The sequence below is a fragment of the Vombatus ursinus genome, unplaced genomic scaffold (assembly GCF_900497805.2).
Source record: "Vombatus ursinus unplaced genomic scaffold, bare-nosed wombat genome assembly UNPS02014799.1, whole genome shotgun sequence".
NCBI classification, from domain to species: Eukaryota; Metazoa; Chordata; class Mammalia; order Diprotodontia; family Vombatidae; genus Vombatus; species Vombatus ursinus.
The window spans coordinates 7,143,639-7,158,791 of record NW_020954577.1 but is presented as its reverse complement, the minus strand read 5'-3'; positions in this window follow the sequence as shown (position 1 = coordinate 7,158,791).

Below are 15,153 nucleotides of genomic sequence, written 5' to 3'. Positions count from 1 at the left end.
CCCGAGTTCAAATCCGGCCTCAGACACATATAAGCTGTGTGACCCTGGGCAAGTCACTTAACCCTGACTGCCTCCCCAGAAAAGTTGGTTTTTGTTCTTAACTGGAGATTTGCGACAGAAAGGCGTTTAGTAGAAGCTAACCACACAGGACCACCGTGACTGCACATGGGCCACTTCAGGGTCAGTAGTGCTCCTCATCTTGAGAGGAGGAAAGGGTGTGTGTGTGTGTGTGTGTGTGTGTGTGTGTGTGTGGTTCTCCAGCAGTGTGGAAAGTGAAGGCATTGTAGTAAAGAGCCCCGTTGTAATAACTTTTTCTGATCCAGGGCAGAGTCTTTCTAAAGCAAATCAAACAAGGTTATTCAGCGTTCTCCTAGAAGACCATATGGCCCAGACAGCCGTCTCAGCTGGAAGTTCCTTCTTGGTACCTTTTCAGGAAAAGCTGGTCTGGCCTACAGGGTGGATGTTGCCCCTGTATTCAGAGGAAATTCTTAGGGTGAAGAGGTGGTCCTCCAGCTCTTAATCTGAGTCTTACCCTCTTATCCTGGAGGATGCTTCTGCCCTATAGCCCTGCCCTTAGTGAATTTCTCCCTCCATTTTGAGGAAGTGGCTAGACCAGCCATACTTGTATTGGCATGACTTGACTTGCTCTTATGTGGGTACCTTTCCCCCACCATCCTTTTTTATCTTCCGTTTGTGCCCATAGGCTCCTCCCTATTATCTTCCCCGTTAGGAGTACAAGCTCTTTCAGGACAGGGACTTTGTTTTTTGCTTGTATGTTCATTGCCATTCCTTGGTACAGGGCCTGGCGGATAGTAAGCACTTAACAGGTACTAGACCCAAGTGAGTGTGGGCCCATGACTAAGACCTAGCCAGCCAGCTCATTCCACTTTTGGATAGCTTTTTTTTTTTTTAATACTTTATTTTTCCCAGTTATGTGTGAAAACAATTTTAACATTTTTTTTTCAGATCTTGAGTTTGAATAGCTGTCATAGCTTGGCACTGTCCAAGTTCTGCCGAGGCAGTGCACACCAAGTCCAAACCCTCTTCTTCATGATAGACAGCCTTGGGACACTTAATAAGATCATATATTTAGGCCTCAAAGGGAACTTGGAGGTCACTGAGTCCAACTCCTTTGTTTTACAGATGAGGCAGCTGAGGCTGGGAAGCTGTGACTTGCTCAGGGTCACAAAACTGGTATCTGAGGCAGGATTGGAACCAGGGCCCTGCTGACTCCAAGGCCAGAGCTCTGTCCAGTGTGTAATACTGGAAGAGAGTTCTCGTGCCTTCCCTCTGCCCCTCCACCCTGCCCTGGCCTTCTCTCATATCCCTCGATCTTTCATCCTCAAATGTTGTCATCACGAGGCCCTTTACCATGGTGATTACCTTCTTCTGGATGCTTTCCAAGTTATCAGTGTTCTAAATGCTGGGGCGCAGACCTGAAGGGAGCTGGAGACAATGGGAAGGATGCTGTGTTTGGGATCAGTGCAACTTTGCCTTCAAATCCTCGTTACCTTGAACACATGACCATTCTGGGCCAGTTGGACAAGATGCTGTGTGAGGCCCCTGCTGGCCTAAAGTCTGTGAACCTCCGCGGTCTTGAAGAGAATAATAGCGCAGCAAGACTCAGACTGAGAACAGGAAGACCATCTCCTAACCAGACACTTCCTCTGTAAAGAGGAGTGACATTTGCCCTGGAGCCTGGGCTAGATTTTCCTGAAAATATATAGAGGAACTTTCCAGCAAAGATAGTTGCCTTGACAGGAGACTAGCTCCCCCATGCCTACTAAACAAAAAACCCCCAGTTTGCACTAGACCAAATAACAAGAATCCGATGAGAATCATGCTACTTCTCCCACCCCAGAACTGCAGAAAAGTCAGCCCAAAGTTCAGGGGCAATAGACATGAAGGTGGCTGGTGTGATGAGCGAGCAGCCCTAGACACTTCCAGATAGGCCTGGACAAAGCTATATGCAAAGGCAGTTAAGAGTGGGTAGCTTTTAGGGAGCCTTGAAAGCCCCAGGAGCAAGCAGTGAGGTTCAGACAGCTGACCGCTACTGGTAGGAGCAGCACTGTACATGTTGACTTTCAGGTCTGCGTTGTGCGACATTCTTCTTGTAAGGCTGACTCCAGTGGTGCTGCTGATAAACAGCTCTCACTTTGAATGGACACCATGCCAAAGACAACATGGAAATTGTGTTTATTTTTGTTCTTGTTAAAACTCTATGATCAACAGTTATGGAGATACCACGTTCAATAGCTGGTATTCTCTGTGTACTACCTTAGAAAGAAAAAAAACAGAAGAAGAGACTTAAGGGGGGGGGAAATGGATTTTCCACAAGCACTCCATGAATACCTAGAAGAAATGAATGAGGCAAGAGGTAAAAATTAAAAGCTCTCGAGGTAAGAATTACAATAAGTAGAAAAGTGTAATAAATAGAAAAGATCACTAGCTCTGAAGTCAGGAGGACCTGAGGTCAAATCCAGCCTCAGACCACACACTTGACACTTACTAGCTTCATGACCATGGGCAAGTCACTTAACCCCAATTGCCTTAAAAAAAAAAAATGCTATAAATTTGCTATGTCCCAGCTTCCAGATTCTTTGGCATAGGGAAAGGAGTCCTGGGACCTAAGTCATGAATGAAATCAAGACTGTCCAAGAGGTAGAAGAAAGCAGCTTTGGGATTGCAAATTCCATGCTCAGTGGAGATTACCTTTCTTGTGAGAGGCTTGTGATTCAGACTCAGCTTGTGGACAAGTGAAGTACACGTTACCAGCGTGGAGGAGTGAGGAGTGTGACTCATTCACCCCAAAATGGTTAATTGGGTCAATCAATACATTTTTATTATGCCGATAAAAACTTAAGAAGATTTCCAGGAATACTACCAATTAAATAACTCAGAACCAATCATTAGGTGGTCATTAGGATGATGTACCTAATTAAATTAATTTGCTTTTATTTCATTTAATCTTTTTATCTCATAAAGAATGATCTTCAGAGGAGCCTCTCAACCTGGCACAGATGTATGAGACTACAAGATGGCAGCCTTCAATTAGCTTGTTTCTTAGAGGCCTAGAATAAAAGAGTCAAAATCTTTGTAAACTAAGTTGAAGGACAATGACATTCCAGAAAAGCCTTTGGGAACCCATCAGATTTGGGGATGAAAATGAGGCTCATTGCCTGTTTCATACCCATTGCTTGTTCTTGGAGAAGAGGCACTCAGATGATAACCAGCAAGCCAAGGACTCATGGAAGCTGCATTTGTGCCTATTTATGATCGTAGGAACTGAGTCCTGGGGTAGGCAGATGGTGTCTTGTCCTAGGAAATCTCATTTCTGATCACAAATCTGTGATAATATCCTGCCATTTCTGGGCAGCAAAAGTGGTCTAAGAATATTCTATTTTTTTCTTTGTCTCCACTTTTTTTTTTTTTTTTCCAGACCTGTGATTTCACCTGTATGGGAAACTCCATCTACCTATGTAGACTAGCCCCTCCTCTGCAGCTCTAGTTTTCAGAGCGTTGCCTCGAGCACTGAGTGTGATTCAAGGGTCCCACAACCAATATGTTTCAGAGGCAAATTTTAACTTTAGGGCCAGCTCTGTCAGCAATGACGTGTTGCTTGTCCCAAATTTCCTAGCATGTGAATGTAAAAAGTGGAAAAACATTAGAATAGCTGAGGTTCCCAGTTTTGTTCTGTTTCCCCACACCAAAAATGGGAACACACATAGGCAAGTGACAGCCCTTCCTGCACATTTGTTCAGAATTCCCTCCGGGTCTACAGTTGGCAGACTTTTACAAAGAACAGACTGCTTAACGAATTGTGGATTTGGGACTTAGAGGGCACTTTTGGGGTCATCTGGTCTAATCTTGGCTAGCCAGGTACCATCAAGGTTGGTTGGCAACTCACCTTCTTAGATGTAACTTATGCATTAAGTCCGTGGATTGGCTCCAGTAGACTAAAGAGATCTGATTGATTAAAATGGGACAAATTAAGAAAATTGAGGGAGATTTTTAAAACATGGACTAGTGATCGTGGAGGACATATCCATAACTTAGCAGACACCCTCTTTCTAATTGATGGCAATGTATAGACGCTCCTGCTGAGGCTTCTCCCCACCCTGTCCTTGTGCCATTAACCAGCTCCATAGCCTAGGGAGTATTGCTTGACCCAATGAGGGCCTCAGTTTCCTCATCTGTCAGATAAGTAAGGAGGTGCTAGGACAGGAGGTGTTCACCTTTTCTATGCCTTGGATTCCTTCTCAGAGTTGCTTTTTAAATAATTTGAGGAAATGCTAAGTTTCAGTTAGAGATTCATTAATATAAAGATGTAATTCTTTTTTCCTGTCAAAGATCCTGGACCACTAAAATCTGTCTATAAACCCCTTGGGGATCTTTGAACCCCAGGTTAAGAGCCGCAGTCAAGGTAATCTTTAAAATCCTTTTTCTCATTTCTTCACAATTTGGGAATAGTGGAAAGAGTGCTGTTTTTGGAGGTGGAGGACCTGGGTTTCAATCCTGCCTCTTCTACTTGCTCTCGACTTGGCTTCAGTTTCCTGTAAAATGAGGGAAATAAGACTAGCTCTCTAAGCACACTTCCTGCTCAAAATCCAATACAATCTAATAATTAGCCCTGATAATAACAGAAATGGAAAAAGTCAGAAATCCTGGCTTGCTGACATCAACTGTTGTTCTATTCTCTCAGGTAGTAAGATACAGCATCACCTTCAAAGAGTAGACCCACACCTATCTCTTTGGCTGGTATTCCATGAGCACTTTCACTTAACAACCATTTATTAAGTAGGAGCTGAATTAATGTGTGGAGATTGATTTCGAAGTGACCCCTCGGTGCCAGCCTGCAGAAAGTGCTTTCACTATCTATTTCCAGGTATGTGAGCACCTTGCCACTAGACCTCTCCTCTCCCACACCAGAAGTCTCCCTTGGCTTTTGGGTCAGAGAAACTGGGCTTCGATGCCTGCTCTAATATACTGGGACCAACTCCTTTCATTTTTGAGCCTCAGGTTGCTCTTCTACATAATGGGGTTTGAACTGAGGTCTCTTGGAACCGGGTGGTGCAGTGAATAGAGGGCAGGCCCTGGGGTGAGGAGGACCTAAGTTCAAATCCAGCCTCAGACGTTTGCTAGCTGTGTGGCCCTGGACAAGTCGCTTCACCCTGTTTGCCTCAGTTTCCTCATCTGTAAAATGAGCTGGAGAAGGAAATGGCCAACCCCTCCAGTATCTTTGCCAAGAAAACCCCAAATGGAGTCACAAAGGGTAGGACACAACTAAAACGACTCAATAGCTATTGGAGCTCTGATCCTACAATCTTCACACAAACCAGGAGGAAAGCAGCAAGCCTCCTCGGCTGGAGTAGAATTGTGTGGGAGGGAAGGGGTTCTGTCATTAGACAGCTCTTTCAGGTAAATGACTTCTTGAGTGATTTCTACTGTCATTAAAAAAAAAAAATCAATCCAGATTGGTGATTTCTCCCTTTGAAGAAATGCCTGGAAGCGTTGGCCTGCAGAGAGCTGAGGCTGCCCCTCACCCTTCCACACACACACCGTGGGGGACATTCCCTATGTGGTCTCCCAGGGTGCATTACCACGCAAGGTTTTCAGACTAGGCTGGCCTGTGCTTGGGACACTCAGAGCTTCACTGATTTGCCCAGGATTACAGAGGAGGGTCTGGGATTCGGGCTCTGCAGATCCGAGCCAGAGAGACGCCTGGGGGCACTGAGGTGGTTTTTTTTTTTTAAAGAAGTTTACCAGCCCCTTCCTCCATTTCCAGTTTCCTCTCCTCTTTACACGTCATTTCTCTATAATCCCTGTGCTTTAGGTGACAGAGGACCATCTTCAGGCTTTGCACTTGCTGTCCCTGTAAAGTTCTTCCTCCTCATCTCCACGTCCAGGAATCCCTACCTTCCTTTTAGGTTCAGTCCAAGAACCACCTGGGAGGTGCATGACATGGCCAAGAACAAGCTATGTTGGGCTCCTCAGTAACTAATGCTCTCGGGAGCCAGTCCATGACCCTCTCAGATCAAACTGGATTCAACTTCATGAAAATAGTAACTAGCATTTATATAGCACTTTCCATATATGTTATCTCATTTGACCCTTACAAAAGGATGGGAGGGCAGTGTTATTATTTTTGTCTTCATTTAAAGTTGAGGAAACTGAGGCAGACAGAGGTCAAATGACTTGCACAGGGTCATACAGCTAGTGTCTGATCAGGATTTGAACTCAGGTCTTCCTGATTCCAAGTGTAGCACTCTTTGCTGCATCACCTCGCTGCCTCTCTGCATTCCACTCTGTTCAGTTCCACAAGCTTTTACTGCTATGTGGAAGGCACTGAGAAAAGACAGGGAGTGGACATTCTCACGGAGGAAATACTGTATGGTCAAAGACAAGAAGAATCAGAGTCAACACCAAGTAATTCCTGGTGGGCAGTGCCTAAACAAACAGGAGGATCAGGAAAGGCCTCTTCCTTTCCTGAAGGTGGCCCTGAGCGGAGCCTGGAAGGGAATGAGGGATTCCAGCAGACAACGGTGAGGAGAAGGAGCATTCCCTGCATGGAGGGCACCTTGTCCAAAGTCATGGCGTATGGAGATGGCTGGGCTAGAACGCAGAGCAAGGGGAAGAAGGGACGTCAAGGATCAGCAAATGCAGGCTGGAGCCAGACTGGACAAGGCGGCATGTGCCCAGTAGGGGGTCTGTTTTCACCTTTGAGGCAACTCTTTGGAGGGGGAAGGTGGAAGCCGTTCTAGAAGCGTGTCAAGGTGGTGACCATTTCTCTTTCCTATTTGTTTATTTTTGACCCTCACCATCCCATGCGCCCCAGGGGTGGCACATGAATTTACAATGTAACCTGCAGAAAAGGATTTGGGCATTTGTAGAGTGGAAGCTGATGAAGATTTCATTGCTTCCTGCCAGTTCATTACAAAAGCAAGTTAGATTGGAAAGAAATCCTGATTTTCATTATGAAATCTTAGGAATATTGCTCTCTGGGAAATTAGCTTAGCCTTCTGGCACCAGGACAGGCAGCAATCATGAAAGTATTCCTGCAGGAATGTAATGAGGCTGCTGTGCTGGGCACAGGCCTCCCAACTGGCCAAGCACAAAAGAGAAAGCTTCATCACTCACTCCCTTTTCTGACTCCTACCAAACCAGGGTACTTCCCCTGTACCCCCCTTTCAGATCCCTTTCATGTGTGCTTAGTATATATAATAAATGCTTGTTGATGTGATGTGAACATACTGTGTAGGCCAAGCTAACAAGTCCTTTGTCCCCAACAGCTGGCTCGTTCTTACCGTCACACATTTACACTTGCTGTTCCTTCTCCTAATAGCATACCTCCAATCCTGCAAAATTAAGTTTGGGAATGGGAGAAGAATCCGTGTGTGTGGTTGGATGGATGGGTGGATGGATGGATGGGTGGATGGATGGATGGGTGGATGGATGGATGGATGGATGGGTGGATGGATGGATGGATGGATGAACTGTGTGCCCAATAATGCACTCAGATGTTAGGAAATGCTTGTGGCTACAGACACTCCTGTCTAGGCTGTGGATTATATTACATGTGGATTATAGCCCTCACTGAAGGGCACAGTGCTGCCAGAGGGCTGGATTTTTAGTTAGAAAATCTGACTTCACTTTTGGCCCAGCAATACAACTCTGAGGTCTGTATCCCAAAGGGATAAAAAAGAAAATGACCAATATATGCAAAAAAATATTTAAAGCAGCTCTTTCTGTGGTGGCAAAAATTAGAAATTTAAGGGATGCCCATCAACTGGGCAATTGCTGAATAGGTTGTGGTATATGATTGTGATAATATAGTATTGTGTTATAATAATGAGCACAACAGTTTTAGAAAAACCTGAGAAGACTTTTATGAAATGAAACAAAGTGAAGTGAGCAGAATCAGAAAAACTTTATACGCGGTACATTGTATGATGATCAACTGTGAAAGACTTAGCAACTCCAGTCAAGACAGTGATCCAACACAATTCAAATATACTCTCCACCTTCAGAGAGATGAACTCTGAGTGCAGGTTGAAGAATATTTTTTTACTTTGTTTTTCTTGGTTTTTTTTCTGTTTTCTTTTAGGACATGGCTAATATGGAAATGTTTTGCATGACTTCACATGTATAATTGATATCAAATTGCTTGCCTTCCCAAGAAGCATTGTGAGGTGGGAAGGAGGGAGACAATGAGGAACTCAAAATTTTAAAAAATGAATTAATTTTTTTAACCTGTAATTGGGAAGTATTTAATTTAGTAAATAAAATATATTGAAAAAAAAGAAAAGAAAATCTGACTTCAAATCCCAGCAATGTCACTCAGTGACAAAGTGACCTTATATCCCTTCTCCAATTTGAGCCCCAGAGACCCCATCAATAAGACTCATCAAGGTGTAAATCCCTTCCGGGTTGAAATCTGTGATCCTTCACTTCAGACCAAACACTTGACGCTTACTGACTGGGCAAGTTATTTAACCCCAATTGCCTTTAAAAAAAAGAAAGAAATCTGTGATCCTATGAATCTGGCCTCACATACTTGCCCTCTGGGTGACTGTGAATAAGTGACTTCCCCTCCCAGAACCTCAGTGCCCTTATTCATAAAATGGGGATAATAATTCCAGTAGCCCCTCCCTCATAGCCTCAGATGAGATCATGGACATGAAGCATTTTGCAAATCTTGAAGCATTATAACAGTTGGGGGGGGGGGTTGGGGAGGAGGAGGAGGTGGGAGGGAGACAGAAGAAAGAGAGCAGAGAAAGAGACAGAGAGAGGAGAGGGACAGAAAGAGAGGAGAGAGAGAGAGAGACTGTCACAGAGACAGAGAGAGATGTTTGTTCCTGCTTTCATTTGTCTTGATCTTCTCATCCTTTTTGATGGGATTCAGACGAAAACTGTTATGGGACAAGTCACTCTCCTGCTCTTATTCAAGACTCTAGGGCTCTGCTGGGTTGAGTTTTCCCCTTATCTGTCTTAGAAACAAGTCTCTGAGTCACAGCCACCTCCATACATTCAATAGACACGGATTAAGCAGCCACAGATGGGCACAAGCACAGTGATACGCACAGGAGATATAAGTACTAAAAATAGACAGGCCCTGCCCTCTAGGAGTTTACAATCTAAAGAAGGCTGCTAACACTTAAAAGAAAGCTGAAGAAGGTGGGGGATGGGTGGGGTGGAGGAGGGTACCCGTCTCAGGGGCTGTATGGGGGAGTGCATCAGGCTGGGAAACCTCTAGCCCACTTCCTTAAAAGGAAGCGTTTATGGCTCCAGCCTCCAATCAGAAGGCCAGAGGATACTGAGGAAGAGTCAGTGACAAGGCACCATGCCAAGACTTCCCAGTGATGAGTGTACTGGGGACCTGGGGGAGAAGCCCAGAGAATCCATCTCCATCCCCCGCTCCATCCCAAGCTCCATCCCAAGCTCCATCCCAAGCTCCATCCCAAGCTCCATTCCATTGAGTTTGGGCTGCCAGCTCCCCCTCCCTGCGCTCCTTTAGAAAATGTCGCCTTCCCTCGTGAGCATGTTCTTATATCTGTACCCAACGCTTAGCACAGTGTTAAGTACTTAATAAATGCCTTAGCATTCTTTCATTCACAGTTAGTGTTCTGTAATCTATTGAAGAAAATAAAAATAACTGCTTTTTGTAATTGAATAAAAGTTTTGGATGTCAGCTCGTCCTCTGGAGGCTCTCTGAAGGCATCTTGGGTACAAGATTGTTATCATCATTAAAATTATTATTGCTACCTCCACTGTTTTGCAGTAGGAAGCCAGGAAGGATATACATTGGGAAGACACAGAGGAAACCCACCTTCAATCTTGTCAGACACCATAGATCCACAGTCTTATTACCGGGGGTTGCTACTGTAGCTTCCTGATCCCACCTCCGGGACGCTCGTGCCACTGGGGCCCCCAAGCACGGACTATCCCATTCAGCACCTGATGTGAGCTGTCAGATTCCTCCTCCAATGGAGATTCCTCACAAGCTGTCACGTTGACTTCTGGTCAAGGAGAAAGAAGCCAGGTTCAAATTTATCTCTTGATGGATCTCTACATTTTGGCAGCCCTCGAAGGCTGAAAGGGCTGTCAGACCCCCATCTATTGCTATTGGTTTATTGATGTTATAGGTTGCCTTTGCCCTAGAGAAGTGAGACACTCTTGAATATGTCAGATTACAGATCAACACGCAAGGCATTTGCAGGGAAAAGTGGACAAACTCCTTGAGTCAATCTCAGAGCTGAGCTGTGGGCTCTTAGAAAAACTCCTCAAAAAGAAGCAAATTAGCCCTATTGGCTGTGCTTCTGACTCTAAGGACGTTGCCACCGTAGTCAGCTGCCCTCTTGCCCTGGAGCTTCCCTCAGCTCTTAGGACCCTCGCCCTTCTTGCCACACTGGTCGCCTTCTCTCACTGGTGAGTTCCTTCCAGGGCCTCCATTTTGGGATGAGGCCCAAGCTTCATTCCCCTCCCAGCTGAGCTTCTGATGCCCAGGAATTTGCTATCATGGCCCCATTTGGCTGACCATTCTCCACCCCCTCCCCCTTTCAGCTTCCTCTTATGTGTTATCTTCTACCAGTAGACTATAAGCTCCTTGAGGGTAAGAACTGGTTCTTTTTGCTTATATTTGTATCCCTAGAGCTTAGCACAATGCCTGGCACAGATATGCCCTTAACATATCTAATTGTCTGCCTGCTTGCCTATGAATCTTCCTGATCACTATTTCCAATTACAGTGGTGTTAATTTCTTCTTTTAAAATGTCTTATTGGTGCTTTACAAAGTTTGTTAAATACTCTGTGCCGGTACCTCTTCCCCTGCTCCCCTAGTAAAACCCTTCTATGTAACCAGTAACTACATTAAACAAAACCCCAAACATGTTGGCCATGCCAGGCACCATATGTCCTTTCCAGAGCTGTTGTTTACTGCCTCTCTACTGAAAGGAAAGAGGGCCCCACACGGGTGTGTTGGAGGTAGCTTGGACTGGTTCATAAGAGCCAACCACTAAATTTTCGAGTCCAGCATTTATACCTCGAATATTGACAAATGCTAGAATCAAGCCTTGATTTATTGTTTCATTGTCTAGACTTAACGAAAATGGAGAAAACGTTCATTTAAAATTTAAAATGTTAATTATGGGGGCAGCTAGGTGGCATAGGGGAGAAAGCACCTGGCCCTGGAGTCAGGAGAACCTGAGTTCAAATCCAGCCTCAGACACATAACACTCACGAGCTGTGTGGCTCTGGGCAAGTCACTTAATCCCAACTGCCTTGCCAAAAAGAAAAAAGAAAAAAAATGTTAATTATGTAGGTTAAACATAAAAGTGTGGCCTGCATACATTTTTTTTTTTTTAGAGAGCTAGTAGTAACAGTTTACCAGCACTGTCTGGTTTATGCGGTCAACAAACATGTTAAGTACTTAGCGTGTGCCATGTGCTGTGCTCACCTTCAGTCTTCTCCAAGTCCTAAAGTGGGCAGGACCTGCCATCCTTTGGGTCCAGGATGTGTCTATAACAACCTTTCTGTTTGCCCAGCAGATTGCCACTGAGTCACCCCAAGAAATGGCACAAATGAGCTTTGGGACCTCGGACTGATGCTGCTTGGTCACTTTCATCCTCCAAATTGCTAGAGACCCAAATCTGACCAACCACTTGGTGTGTGGAAGGCGCAGTCCCTTGCATGGTTCCATAGCTGTGATTATCACCCACACTGAACAGATCATGGCCCAGTAGGACGACAATAACTGTGGGGCTTTACCTCCAGCCCCTGTTCTCCTGGCAACATTACTAATAGTATTAGCTGCATACGTATTCGGTTAATCTGTTGATGATGATTCCAAATTGGTAAAGAATCTGTTCAGGTGGTTGAGTAACTAACATTGTTGTTGTTGTTCAGTCCTGTCTGACTCCCTGTGACCCCATTTGGGATTTTCTTGGCAAAGATACTGGAGTGGTTTACCATTTCCTTCTCCAGCTCACGAGGAAATTGAGGCAAATAGGGTTAAGTGATTTGCCCAGTGTCACACAACTAGTAAGTGTCTGAGGTTTGAACTCAAGTTCTCCTGACTCGAGGTGCTAGTGCTCTATGCACTATGGCTCCACCTAGTGGCCCCAGTAACTAGGGTAACTAGCTATGTTTTGGTAATGTTGGAGGATATCCTCACATCCCTTACCTGTGTCATCATCTTAGGTCATCACTGCCTCTCTCATGTCTTTGGGAGGCCAAGCAGCCTCTCAAAGAAACAAGGTCTGTCTAATGGTCCTTGACGCCTCTAAGAATCACTTGTTCCTGATTTCTGGAAATAATATTTGTGTTTAAAAGCACAGAGGGACACAGGGAGGGAATATGAAATTAGTGTTCTGCCCTGTCTAATTTTGTTGTGTGTCTAGAGAGGTAGATATTACTACTGAGGACTACTGTTAAGCTGAGGCCCTTGATACTGCTGCAATCTGCCCAGACCCTAGCCTCTTGCATGGAGGAGGGGGCAGAGGTGGATTTTGATCTCTTAGGCAAAATGAGCCCAGATTCTCACATTCTAGACAGAGGAGGGAGTTTTCCTGAGTGGGATCACCCAAGAGACATCATCTTAGGGAATGTTTCAAGAACCACCTTGAGTTCAAGGATCTGGCCTTCTAGAGAGAAAAGATCCTGGGCTGTAGACCTCTTGGAGAGAGAACAGGATTATCCATGTGGCCCCCCACGGCTGCAGGATCAACAGGGGACTGGAGTTACAACTGTGGGGAAGGAAAACCTGCACTTTGCTCCTCCCTATTGATCATGATGATGCAGCAGCTTAACAGTCCAGCAACCATAAAGTGTGTCAGCCTTCCAAGGGGATTCTAAACCACAGGGTCTCGCTGCATCTCAAGGGATGAGGTAGAACCCTGCAGGAAACCTAATGATGCACTGGAATGATAGGGTATTGCTTGTGGAATCGCAAGCTTAACTCCCTCCCATGAGGCATCCAAATCTTTGGGTGATGCTAAATCAAAAGGGAGACCCTTCCGAGATGAAGAATTAAGTTGATCGTTAATGGGCTACAGGAGTGCTTTATGGGTCCTATTTGTTTCTGGGCTTCCATGAGTCCTTTGTGCATGCTGCATTTTCTGTGAGATGCAATTTAGGTTGTCCATTAGATTGTATGCATTTGTTGCTTTGAGTGCCTGTACGGGATCTGGGAATCCCATGACCTGTTGTTGTCCAATTCCTCATGACCCTGATGGGGTATGGGCCCTAGAAACCCACCCCCCCAACTTTCCTTGAACTCTCCCTACACGGCCAAGTCTCTGATGTTTGTCTGAGGCTATAATCCTTTCAACTGGCCTTTCATTGTGGCCTATGCCCAAACCTCCAATTCTGTCACCTATAACCTAGTCCAGCCTTTCCTTCATTGTCTGAATGGCCCCAGGTTACTTCCTAACCTTAATTCCTTGTATATCCTGATACCTTCCAGTCACCCCAGCCTACTGTCCACTCCTATCCAGATCTTCCCATAGTTTTTCTGTATGTAAGTGTCCATCTTGCCCCCATTAAATCACTCAGATTCCTTGAAATTCTGGCCAATAGCACAGATTTTTTGGATCATGCCCACTTGACCAGTGTTCTAATAAACCTTGTCTTTGGCTGAAAGAAAACTTGGGTTGAATTCATTCGAGGCAGGACCTGAGTCGCTTTTCGGGCTCCCAGTGTTGAGGTTTAGGGGTGTTGGGACCCCAAAATAGCAACATGCGGGCCCCGCCCAAATGAATTCAACCCCAAGCCTTCTTTCAGACAAATACAAGGTTTATTAAAGATCTGCCATATTGGCCAGACACTTAAGGAATCTGAACATTTGTGATGCTGGTATTGACAGGCGGGCTAGATGAAATCTCAGTCACGGGCCAGATTGAATCTAAGCACCTTAATGGTGGCCAAGATGAATCTTATATACAGAAAGACTCTTTGAGGGATTTAGGAGTGGCCAAGTAGCTGAGGTGACTGTGAAGAGGGGTCTGGGGAGGATCTGGACGGGAGTGGCCGGCAAACTGGGATGACTTTGAGGTAACAGTACTCCAGGGCCCTGGACCATGTGGCCAAGGGAGAATGGAGTCTCAATGAGATTAAGGGTGGGAAGGGGCCAGGGACAATGGAGAGGTAACAGAACAGAAAGGCCAGCTGAGTGGATTATAGCTTCAGGTGAATGCCCTAGACTTGACCATGTGGGAAAGTCCAGGCCTTTTCCTTTTTGAGGTCCAGATCCCAAAGACATGGTTTTTTCCTTTTAGTGGTTCAGATCCCATCCCCATCATTCCTCCCTTAAACAAATGGGACTCAAATTCTTTTGAGGTAAGGGGCGAAGGTCTCGGCTTGGGCCCATACCCCATCACCAGCACCCCTAAATCTCAACAACCTCATTTGGGGTTTTCTTGGCAAGATACTGGAGTATTTTGTCATTTCCTTCTCCAGTTCATTTTTACAGATGAGTAAACTGAGGCAGACAGTGTTAAGTGACTTGCCCAGGGTCATACAGCTGGAGTCTGAGGCTGGATTTGAAATCATGAAATGAATCTTCCTGATTTCAAGCCCAGTACTCTATCCACTGCACTATCTGTCACATTTGTGAAAAAACAAGCTAGTTACATTTAAGAAGACCTAGACGTGAGCCCTATATTGAAAGGCAGCACTATCCTGAAGAAATAGCCCTAGATTTCTAGTCTGAGAAGTTGGGTTGAAATTCCCACCCATGTGACTTTGGGCACTAACCTCTCTGATCTCTGGCTTCCTTATCTATACAATGAAGGAATTAGACGTTTAAAGTCCCTTCCAACTCTAAAGGTATGACCTATAGTTTGGGCTCAGAGATATCCCAGAGTAAATTCTTAGTTGGTGGAGCAAGTTTAAATGACTGGTAAGCCCTCAGAATTGAATCCAGCCTAACCTGAGCTCCAAGCTTAGAGGAACTATGGGCCATAGTTCGCATACTAATTCCTTCCTAGGTCCTCTCTCTCTCCTCTCACACATACTCTAGGTCACATTCATTTTCTTGTCTCAGTGACTCATTCCTCTTGATTTTATGTGGAACAGAAGAAAGCCTAGTCAGACTGTCTGTTATGGAAGCATATTAATTCCCTTCTCAGTTTTTCTAGAAGTATTAAGAAATAATATTCT